Source organism: Phocoena phocoena, chromosome 4 (genome assembly GCF_963924675.1).
Source record: "Phocoena phocoena chromosome 4, mPhoPho1.1, whole genome shotgun sequence".
NCBI classification, from domain to species: Eukaryota; Metazoa; Chordata; class Mammalia; order Artiodactyla; family Phocoenidae; genus Phocoena; species Phocoena phocoena.
The window spans coordinates 104,403,695-104,415,583 of NC_089222.1; the positions used below are offsets into that span (position 1 = coordinate 104,403,695).

An 11,889-nucleotide genomic window follows, 5' to 3' on the forward strand; every position below is an offset into this window, starting at 1 on the left:
TATGTTTAAATTGTGTTTAAAGCACATCATGATGTTCTAAATCTATGCATTAGATCAAAGCTAAGCTCTCTCAAAATAAATCAGCTAATTTCAACATCAGATGTGTTTCTAGTTTGAAGGTTAAACTTCCAGTTTTAAGCTATCAAGGAACACTTAAATACTTTGACTATAATCAACATAATATCATAGAATTCTAGATATAAAGTAGAACTTAGAGATAGCTATTTCAACCCCCTCATTTTACATGGCTGCAGTATTCAAAGAGATTAAAATGGAGTTTGCCCAATGTCTCACAACATTTCTGATAAAGATAAGAGGCTAATCAGGTGTTCTGGCTCATAGTTTAATTCTCTTTTCATCATAATCTTTCTGGGGGTGGACAGTAAGAATCAATTCTGTATCTCACTAGAGTCAACTGGAAGCCTCTTTGGGAGTTCTTTGCCCGGTAATTGAACTGAGGACAGACAGTAAATCAAATATCTGAAAAGAGACTGTAATACAGGACGTATAAAGAATTCTTACAACTCAACAATATAAAGATATAGATATTAACCCAATTTAAAAATGGGTAAATATTTGAATAGACATTTCTGCAAAAAAGATATTCAAATGCTAACAAGCACGGGCAAAAGTTGCTCAACATCATTCTTTGTTAGGGAATGCAAATTAAAAACACAATGTGACCATTCACACCCACTAGGATGGCTATAATAAAGAGGGTTGGTGAGGATCTGGAGAAATTGGAACCCTCATATATTATTTGTGGGGATTTTAAATATTGTAATCCCTTTGGAAAACAGCTTGGCATTCCTCAAAAAGCCCACTGCATCTAATCTCACCTTTCACTGTGGCTCCAGTGTAGGACAAGCACAAGTAGACTTCAGTTTTTATACAACCCAGGAATTGGGAGCTAGAGAGTATGATGTGTGCCCATACCACCATCCAGTCTCTCTGCTCAAGACTTTATCTGCTCTAGTCATGTAAATAAGGGCAGGCCAGCAAGTAAGATAACTACTGTGATGTCCACTTTTAGAAGTAGATGTCAGTCTCTGCAGGAAAGGGTTAACTCAGCAGACTTGTGTTGCTCAAATCTGCACATTCCCAAGAAAGAGTGTCTTCAGGACTGGCTGTTGGCTGGCTCCTGGGAGGTGAGTGTTGAGTCCTTGGAACAGTCTACCTGATAAGCATGGTTTTTTATGCCTAGAGGCATTGAGATTCTAGGTACAACTACATTTAGATAATTTATGATAGCAACGTGATTTATGGTGAATGCATGCTTCTGTCTCTGTGACTGGCATCTGAGTAGCTAAGGTCAGCCCACATAGACGCTGCATGTCTACATGACTGACTCTCAGGACAAAACCTAAACACCAAGACTCTACTGAGCTTCCATGGTTGGCAACACTTTGTGTGTGTTGTCACAGGAGAATTAAGCATGTCCATGTGACTCCACTGGGAAAGGACACTTGAAAGCTTCTGCCTTGATTCTCCTGCCTTGATCACCTCATGCAACTTACCCATTAGCTGATTTTAAGCTGTATCCTTTCACTATCATAAATCATAATTATGAGTGTGACATTTTAAAATCCCCTGAGGCCTTCTAGTGAATCATCAAACCTGAGGATGCTTTGGGAATGCCTAAAGAATCTGCCCTTAGTTTTGTCCCTCAACTAAGCCCTCAGAACACAACTACTGAGCTCACGAGCCTCAACTAGAAAGCCTGCATGCCGCAAACAACAGAGCCCACACACTCTGGAGCCTAAGCACCACAACTAGAGAGTGAAAAACTCACATGCCACATCTAGAGAGAAGACTGCATGCCACAAGGAAAGATGCCACATGCCTCAACGAAGATCCCACCTGCTGCAACTAAGACCTGACTCAGCCAAAAATATAAATAAATAAATAAATCTTTAAAAAAATAATAGGATAAATCTTCATATTTTAGATTAAGAAAATTAGATAGTTGTTATAAGTGAATACCCACAGATTCAGAACCCCTTGAATGAAGCAGGGCTGGGTCTCCTTGAGGAAGTACCCTGCTACAATGACAAAAATTTATACTGCTAATCTTTCTCCAGCCTTCCTGAAAGGACCTATGGCCTTTTACCAGGATGACTGTGCATTGGGGAAGGGAAACAATCAAACTTTTCAAGGATTACTATGCATCAGCTCTGACTTGATACTAATTCTTACAGACCCAAAACATCACTGTGGTCCACCAGGCAGAGTAGGGGTTTGTTTGTGGAGGTCAAGTGATCAGTGGAGTTTGGACTGAGGTCCATGTCACAGTGGGTCCAGCGGATCCCTGAACCCATTCTGGGATTATTTCTCAGTTCTGGAATGAATATTTGAGTAGTTATACTCAAAAACTGACAAAAATCTCATATATATATATATATATATATATATATATATATATATATATATATATATATGAGATTTATCTATATCTATATATATAAAACACATACATATATATATATATATATATATATATATATATATATATACACACACACATACATATATAGCTTCTAGGGCTATGTAGATATACATGAATCCTGAGAAGTGCTACCTCTGGGAGACTGGGGGTGATGAACAAAGCAGATATTAACCTTGTATGTAATGCTTTTAAGTTTGTATTACAAAAAATTGTATTCATTGTTAGACTTTTAATTAAAATTAGAGGATCCTAAAGTGACTAGGGTTATTTAACTTGGGTAGCTGAAAGCTAAATGAGTTCTTAAAAATCATTTTAAAATTCATCCATTTTTACAGGAGTATATATAAATAATTCCTCATTATCACCCAGGTTACATCTCAAGGATGCAGAAATAATTTTTGTCTTAAATATTGTATGTCAGATAGTATCATGAGCTTCGTGAAGATGAATAGTAAAATAAATTGCTTATGAAAACTGGAATCCTCTTCTGTGGAAGTCCTTAAAAACACTCTTATAAGTCTGGGATAAGACAAGTATGTGTACTGAATTGTTATAGAATGGTGTACGTTATAAATTGATGGACATTTCTAACCATTTCTTTTCAATATTTCATATGAAAAACAACAACAACAAAAAACCCCAAAATCAACCAAAAGAAAAACATACCCAGAACCAGCATGGGGATCCTGTCATACAGCCTTTCCAAGCAATTTTCATGAGCCCCCTTCCAAGGACTGTAGGGGATGAACCAGATGTCCAGTGCCCTCCCCTCTCAAACAGGAAGACACCTGCTTGTGGTCTAGGGAGGACTGAAGCTAAGTGCATTGAACATCACCTATGAGACATTATTTGCATGACCATCTTGTGCTTTGCAATGATGACCTGATAATTGTTTTACTTGGCCAATTTTTCTATAACATTTTCTAAAACTCAACATAAATCCTGTAATATGTTAAAACTTAATAAAATGCACATTTATTCACAAAGGGTACACAGTCCAAGTGAAGTGCAAAATGGCAACGTAATAACTAAATCAACTTTCCAATGAAGAAATAGGAAAAACAAACTTGATACTAATGTAGTTTTTAAAATGAAGATTAAAAGCCCATCCAAGTTGGTCAGCCTTTCCCAAGTGGTTTTTTTTTTGTGGATGGTTAATAAATTTTATTGACTATGCTGTTTGGAGTTGCATGGAATGTTCCAGAAGTTTCACAGAGTTTGGACCCCACCACCACAAACCTTCTTGGTCTACCTCCATGTTCTGGGGCCCAAAGGAATGTGCTTGGCTGTGATCTTCACTGAGAGAAAACAAACTTGAGAGATCTATGTCAAAGAGCCCATGAGAAAGATCCCAGATATCACAGACCACTAGTGCTTTTACAAGCAAAACCCAAAAGAACCCAAACCCCATTTGATCGAAACTTTGATAGAATCTTGCCCCGAGGACACTCTGTTATGCCCCAACTCCTTGGTTGAGAATCACTAGCCTCTGTACATTTTACTAAGCTTCCCTTCCTGTTGTTTGTGTTTTGAAAAGAACAGACTTTCCCTCTTGTTTTCCAAATACGAAATATAATAACATTAAATGTTCTTTTTTAAAGTACATATGCCGTTCCCCCTAAACCAAGGTTCTGTGAGCCCAGCATGTCTAACCGGAGTGGGCTTCAATCTCCACTACTGAATCATATGGTTACTGCAAAGCCATGACTAAGAGTTTGCCCCCAACCTCCAAGGCTAGAGAAAACAGAATGGTTCCCAAGACCAAGTTGCACTAGCTATGGATTTATCCCAATTTATCCAAGGATTGCACACAAAAGATTGAGTGCAGGAACTGGTGTTAATATTGCAAAGCACCTCTGGCTTTGTTTAGAACCTACTTAGGCCCTTACCCTTGTAGAAGATCTCCTGCAAAGGTTTTCCTACCCCACAGCTTTACACTCAACAGTGCATACACACTTGAGTACCTACCATCTCACAGCTAAGCCACACCCCACGTGCAGTGATTCATGGTTAAGAGAACTGCATTACCACAGCTCTAGCCAAGTGCTAATCCACTGCAACAATTGGGAAAAGAGGGGAAAGATACCCCCAAAAAACTCTCAGCCAGCTCTGAATAAGGAAGCATGTTTCCATCCTGTGCTTCCTGTCACTCAAAAGTCCAGTCTACTCAAACTCCTCCAATTCCCACAGCCTCAAGTAGCCATGTTTCAAGGACTTGGCTTGTAGGGCCTGCAATAAGCACTGCCAGTGAAACAAGAGGCTGGGCCACACTCAGGCGACTCACATTCCCAGTCTGTTGTTCTATTTCTGGGAAGGGAGGAGCTGCACAGTTAGCAATGGGGCTGGCTGGTCAAGGGATGACCAGGGGCCAGGCACACTGTCCCAAGGACAAACCTGACTCTATTGGCACTATATATATATGTGTATATATATATATATATATTTTTTTTTTTTTTTTTTTTTTCTCACCGCTGCAGCATGTGGGATCTTAGTTCTCCAACCAGGGATGGAAACTGCGCCCCCTGCAGTGGAAGCGCAGAGTCTTAACCACTGGACCGCCAGGGAAGTAAGTCCCTGGCATCATACTTTAATCACTGAGCCTATTAGAACATGAATAATCAAGTGTAACAGACCGAAAGAGAGCCAATGATTTGCTCCTCTGCCATCACGCCCACAGAGTAACTGTTCTGAGGTCATACATTAGATAAGCATGGGCACAGGAAGGCTCATTCCTTACGCTCATGACCTTGCTTTCTTTCCCACTCACACTCACCGCTAACACAAGGCGGAGTGGGGGTCTGACCACCAAAGAATGGCCATGTTCCCACAGATCACATCCTTACCCTACACTGCGTCTCACCTGTGGCTTGGGGAACTCACAGAAAGACAAATGTCTTTTAACCGCAGAATTTTTCTTTTGGCAGCCACAATTAGTAACATTGCACGTTTCAAGGTTACAGAGGAGCCCCACGCTACACACGTGGGGCAGGAACAGACGAGTGTTGCTCGGTGCTTTACAGGAAAGCCACAGCAAGTGTTCCAGAAATTGACAACATCTGGAAGCAGGCACCCCAGGGCCTCCAGGAAACCCCTCCCTCTCGGGCTTTAGGGACTCCTCATTGGGGGCCTTTTTCTTGGGCATGAAAAAGCCTCCTTTTCTGGACCAGAGCGGTAGGGATGTGCAGGTCAATGGCTAAGTTGGCCGGGTGGGGAAGGGGAAGGGGAGAGCAGTTCCTTCGGATCCCAGCAGAGGTAGACAACAGTAGACAGTGGAAGGCAACGGGTTCAAGGTGAAAAGAAAAGCCAATTCTTGGGGGCGGGGGGCTGCTCTCCTTCCCTCCGCTCTCCGATTAAAAACGAAACCCCAGGATGATGAAGACTGCGCAGAACCAAGACAAAAGCCATCTCTCGGCTCCCGTCCCAGCCTAAGCCCTTCTTGGCCCGTTCCTTCTGCTGCTGGCAAAGGGCCTCCCGCCGGGCGCTCAGGCGCCGCTCGCGCTCCAGCTGCTCGCTGTGGTGAGCCTGGTAGAAGGCGTCAAAGTCGAGCGTGGTGCGGTTGGCTCCCGACGAGGCCTGAGAGCGGCCCTGGGTCCAAGAGGCGGGAGGCTGGGTGCGGGGCGAGTCAGGGTCGGCGGCGGGCGTCTTGGAGGACTGGACCCCGGGGCCGCGCAGGTCCTCGTCGCTGAGCAGGCCGCGGTCCTACCTGCGACGCTGGGTGGTAGTGCCCAGCACCATGTAGGCCTGGGAGACGTGCGTGAAGTGCTCGGCAGCCTTGGCGCTCCCCGAGTTGCAGTCCGGGTGGTAGAGGAAGCGCTGCCGGTAGTCAGCTGCCTTGATCTGCACCTGCGTGGCCGTGGAGGGGACGCCGAGCCGCTCGTAGAGCGCCGTGCGCAAGTAAGGGCCGTCGCTCCGGGAATAAATCCTCGCTTCCAGGCCCAGGCCCGATCCCGAGTTTGGTGGAAACCCCCGGGCCTGCCACACCCTTCATAGTAACAGCCGCGACCCCCAAATGGTGTTTTGATCAAGCCCAGCGATATTTCCCATTCTACTGGAGTACATCTGTAAACAGGTCTCCACATCCAGGGAAAGGCGTGATTCCACCCACAGCGTTTTGTAAACCTTCGGGATTCTACATGTGGTATCCCTCAGTTATTAAATGGAAGCCTGTGCTTTTACTGTATCCCTGTCACTGTGTGGATTTCTCCACTTCAATATAATGCATCATTTTGTCTTAGACAAGCAACAGCATCTTCTGATTTAAACTGCAAAATATAACAGATGAAAGAATTTACTAAAATAAGAATTGTGGGCCTTGAGAATCCTTTTTCATAACCTCTTCTAGGACACATCCACAAGTGGCAGCATGCAGCCCTGTTTTGGGTAGGCATCCATGTTTCTGTTTCAGAGGCAGTTTTGTACTAGTAACAGCTGCAGCTTAAAAGGAAGAAGCTCACCCACACATAAACCAACCCTATCATTTTACTTAGTCAATGTTCTTACAAGAAAAAATTAATTTTGTTGGTATGTGACTACAGACTCTAAAAAAAAATCCCTTATAAACGATCAGACCTTGTGAGGTTATGAAAACTTATTTCTAAACCTGAATAGTTTAACCAAATAACATTCCAACCTAGAACACTCATGGAAATATTATGTATTGGCTCTTCATCTTTTATTCTGGCAAAACAAAACTCTGCTGTTGAGAACTTATTTCTCATGACTCAAAGGTAAGTCCCTAGATAATCACGATGTCACTTGAGTTTCAGAACTCTAGTCTGACACTTAAAGCTCCCAAAAGACAAAGTCTGAATAGTTGTTTCAAGTGCTTCTTGGACTTGAAATTGTGGCATTAGAGACCCAGGAAATATTTATTTCTGGTAGGAATGAGTCAAATATTTATTTCTGGTAGGAATGAGTATCCTATAAGACATTTAAAGAATGCTCTATTTATTTATTTGCACTTTCATGTCTGGGAAATCTTATTTCCCTTACACATGCATCAGGGAAAATTTATATTTGGTAGAGTTTAAATATTTTTGGAAGGTTAATTCGTTTTGAAACAAAGTGATAAATATTTCATTCTGTACAGTTTTATTCAAGGATGACTGGAATCACCTACATCTCCTGATATAAGATAAAAATGATATGTGGAAGCATCCTGTTATCCACAAACAGCTTCCGGTCTGTATAGTTGCGAGTTCTGATTTGACTGATTTGTGTCTGGCTTGATGCTACTTGAAAATAAAGGTTCAGCTCCTGCCTGTTCATACCTATTCCCTCTTAGAACCATCAATCAGGTCTTCACTAGCAGAAGTTCAGAAAGTCATTGAATTTATATTGTTGATTTCAACAACAAGGTACCAAAAGGAGTGGATGCAGATAAAACTGAGATAGCTATTATATAGGGCAGAAGTCCTAAATATTTTTGAAAGATTATACATATGGTATCACTCAGTTATTAGATGCTTTATCTTTTCCTGTCATGATGATAAATTTTCCCTAGTCCTATGTAATACACTATCTCTTATATTAGACAAATGAAGAATCCTGCACAGTATATTTCTCCAAGAGGTCACCAGCCAGCTGTATCCCGTTCGTTGTCTGAAGGTACACATTAAAAATGAGCTAGAATTAGCCTCAGTGAAAAACACTGGTCTTCACTTTATACCATGTGTTACTCTTGATAAAATGCCTTGTATGAAAACATTTTCACAACCAGCTCTGATAATGTAGATATAAATTAACATTCTCACATCTTCATTCAAGCAGTTTTACTTCCATCACTGACTATGCTCCTGGTTGGAGACTGTTTGTAATCATTAAAATCTCTTTGAAGTTGTTCGGTTGTAATTTTGCCAAACATTGTGACAAAATTAGACACATTTCAGTTCAACTTTATAAGTACCACGTGTCATTTTTCTAGCCATAAGGAGCCTTAATATGGCATCTATATTGCAAATCTCAGGGTGACTGGCTGGTTTGGCTGAAACAGCCTAGAGAAACATGCAGAACTATTTAAGAATCTAAACTGTTAGCAGGAAGCTGTCAAGGAAGAGTTGAGGTGACCTCATTGCTTTAGTTAGTGGCAACAGGATTTTAAAAAGAGGTCAGGGTAAGGTTAAAAGTAATAGATAAAGATAGTGTCTTAGGGGAGAATTTGTATATATGAAGATGCTTTTCCTTCTGGTATATGTCACTGCCTTCAATTTCATGTGTCATAGCTTACATTTCGATTTTCTGTCAAAAATCATGATGCTAAACATAGTAGTATATGTTGGCAACCAAAGGACCAGCACTGAGTGGCTGTATTTAAACAGTGGTCAGAAACCTTCAGATTCCATTCCTTCTGTGTCTCACACCCTGAGATACAACCCAATTCCCCAAGGAGAGCCAGGTGGCTGCTACATCTGCAGGTCTAATCATTGAGCAAGAAAGCACCATGACCTGCTGACAGCTGCAGAAGGAATGTTGCTAATTCCCTCTCTACTATTGTGGAAGTGAAACTGAGGTAAATCCTGGCCCAAACAGCATTGATCCCTACTGCTCCTTTTCCCCCTTCCTTCGGACCTCCTGGGACATCAGAACATTTACCATTCACATGGTTAGCTACATCAAACTAACTAAGTCATCAAAGAGACATTGGATCAATACTGGAGCAATGTGAAGAGAGGTAAGCAAATCAAAATTTCACTGACATAAGGGGTATCACATCTCATATTTTATAGCAGTGCATGAGAAACTTTAAACTGTCAAAGAAACTTCATCCTGGCACTGCTACCAGGTCAGTTTTGCCCCATGATGATTTATATCTCAGTACCTTTGCAAGCACTTCTGTTTGGGTTGGTCTGCTCTTAATGTCTTTGGGCATTATTTCAGGATAAAGTGATTCACTCTAAAGAAAACTGAGTATCCCTCTATTGGAAGAGAGTTATTTTTTAAGTTTAATAATTATACATTTTCATCAGATGAAAACTGAATATTTGTTTTCTGTTGTTGTTTGCAAGGTGGCCTCACACTTACCTGGTATGAAGCTATGAAGGGTTTCATAATAGCAACCAGATCTGAGATAATTCATATTCTCAGAGAAGTTCATTTTGTACTGTATAACAGACATAAAAAAGGCACACAATACTAAATTAATTTAGGTTTGATGAAATAAAAGTTGTGTTCTGTACCAGCTGGATCCTGGGAAGTATGAGTATTTAATTCTATCCTCATTGATGAAACTCTGCTGAATCAGTAGTTCTAAAGAGACACAACTTGCACACACTAATAGATAAAAAGTCTCTTGATAATCAGCATGCCTGATATATTTTGCCACAAAATTTTTAAACCTAAAAAATCACAAAAAAATACAAAATCATTTTAGCCTCTGTTGGTACAAAATGTTGTGCTATGGTTCAGTGCAGTACAGAATAATTTCCCAGCATATATTCTGCAAAACAGATACTAGTGAAAAGTGTTCTGTGGTCAAATAAATTTGAATGATGTAGAATGAGCACAGTTAAACAGATGTTTCAGAGCTGCACTTTCTAGAGACTTTAATAAAGATACAAGCATAGAGATTCACCAATAGGAGGTATAGAGCATATAATATTTTCCAAATTCAGTTAGTCACAATACCACTACTGCTTTTCCCAAAGCAGAGCATTTTGTGCAAACGGGTATATTTCCCCCACCCCAGGAGTTCTTTGTGTTTTTATTTAAATATATGTAATTTGTAGGAATAATTATTAGCAATGCACAGTTATTGTGATCCTTGGAAATGAATAAACTATAACTCAACTTGATGTGATAACTACTATTTGTCTGCAGTAGAAAAAAAATGAAAGCATAAATTGGCATGTAAAACCATTTACTTAGGGCAGCACAGGTAAATGACTATAAGAGTTCAATTTTCTTTTTTTGCATAGAGACTTCCTGATGAAGCTGCTTTGATTTCTAACACATTTAGATTACAAAATTTTCTACAGAAAAATATTAGACAAAACACATAAACTGCATAGCTCTTATTATGAGCAGTTGTTCAGATACCAGTTCTGTTTTAATGGAACAGTGTGTTAAACAGTATGTGGGAGGGAAATTGATGCCAAATAAAATATCATTGACTATTCATAAGGCTATCGGAGAGTTTTGCAAAAGTTTGTAATTTCCAGGATAGAAAAATAGATACAAAGAATTTTAAAGAGTTGGGTATAATTTGAAATTTATTTTTCTATTGATTACATTTCTAAACTCCCTTTAATTTGTTCATGCCAAATAAAAAGTCAACAATCCCTTTTGATGCTTCACAATAAAAAAATTTTAAAAAACCCACACATAGTCCATTATGACATCAATTTTGGTAAATATTATTCTAGAAAATAATGCTTCTTTGGGGGGGTGATGAAACCATCAAGAAGTTATGTTTTGAAATCAGTTAATATAATTTTAAATTGTCACTTTTTAGATTCCATAGCTGTTACACAGTTGAAGAAATAAGAGGAAGAATGTGAATCTATATGTAGCTTTGGAAATCTTTCTCAGTATTTAAAAAAATGTTTACAGTACTAAAAGACAGCCAAAGATTTTTCCTGAATAATTCTGAAAATGGACGCAGGTCAGACAGGAATTCTGGAACTAAAAAGCCCTTATAAAACTCCAAAATTATGAGCATCTGGTTCTATCCAATTCATGTGAAGTGGAGTGCTCTGGTTCAAGAGTTTTCTTGTCATGCAATCAAAGGACGGAAACATTAAGATTGCAGATGTAGAGTGGTGACACACTGTAATTTCATACAGATCATAAGATGGTTTGGTGACATAAGAATTACTAGACCATGAGGCCTGGGGTCCATGAAATGGATTAAAGCTTTATTGCCCTTTGGAGTTCTGACAATGACAAATGCTCTCTCTGATGCTGGGATTATCTTGTCTGAACTTTTGTTTCCTTAGTTTCAGGTTACACTTTTTCCTTAACCATCTTCTAAGATCCCAAATAACTTCCGTGTTTTCTGTTATTGGAAGACATTTAGAAACACCCCCTTGTCTTATGCTTTCGCCTCTGGCATCATATCCATGCATAAGTCATTTTTAATTTCCAATATCCTGATGAAGGTTTTGAATGATAGACTTAATAATGTGATCACATGACCTAACTCCAAACTCCTATTCAAAACATGAAAGAAAGGAAAAGAATGAAAACAATGAGAGAGAATTTTTTTTTTATGAGAGAGAATTTTAAACGAATAATTCAGGCACAAAATATTGTGAATATTAGTTAATACAATTATTCAATTGCTGGCATCAATAAACATATTTTTGACAGCAAGTTTTTATGGATGAGTCAAGGATATGTTATCTCACATGATATGTGTCTTTTCTACCATAACACTCATATAGACACACATGAAGACTTTCACACATAAGATTTCTGATTTAAGTTGGAAATGAAGAATTTAAGTA

At 39.6% G+C, this 11,889-nt stretch overlaps 1 pseudogene; it reads right to left on the bottom strand.

Annotated features, from left to right (window-relative positions):
- Positions 1-5,731: 5,731 nt before the first annotated feature.
- Positions 5,732-6,490, bottom strand: LOC136122067 (dnaJ homolog subfamily C member 30, mitochondrial-like; annotated as a pseudogene).
- Between the last annotated feature and the right edge of the window lie 5,399 nt (positions 6,491-11,889).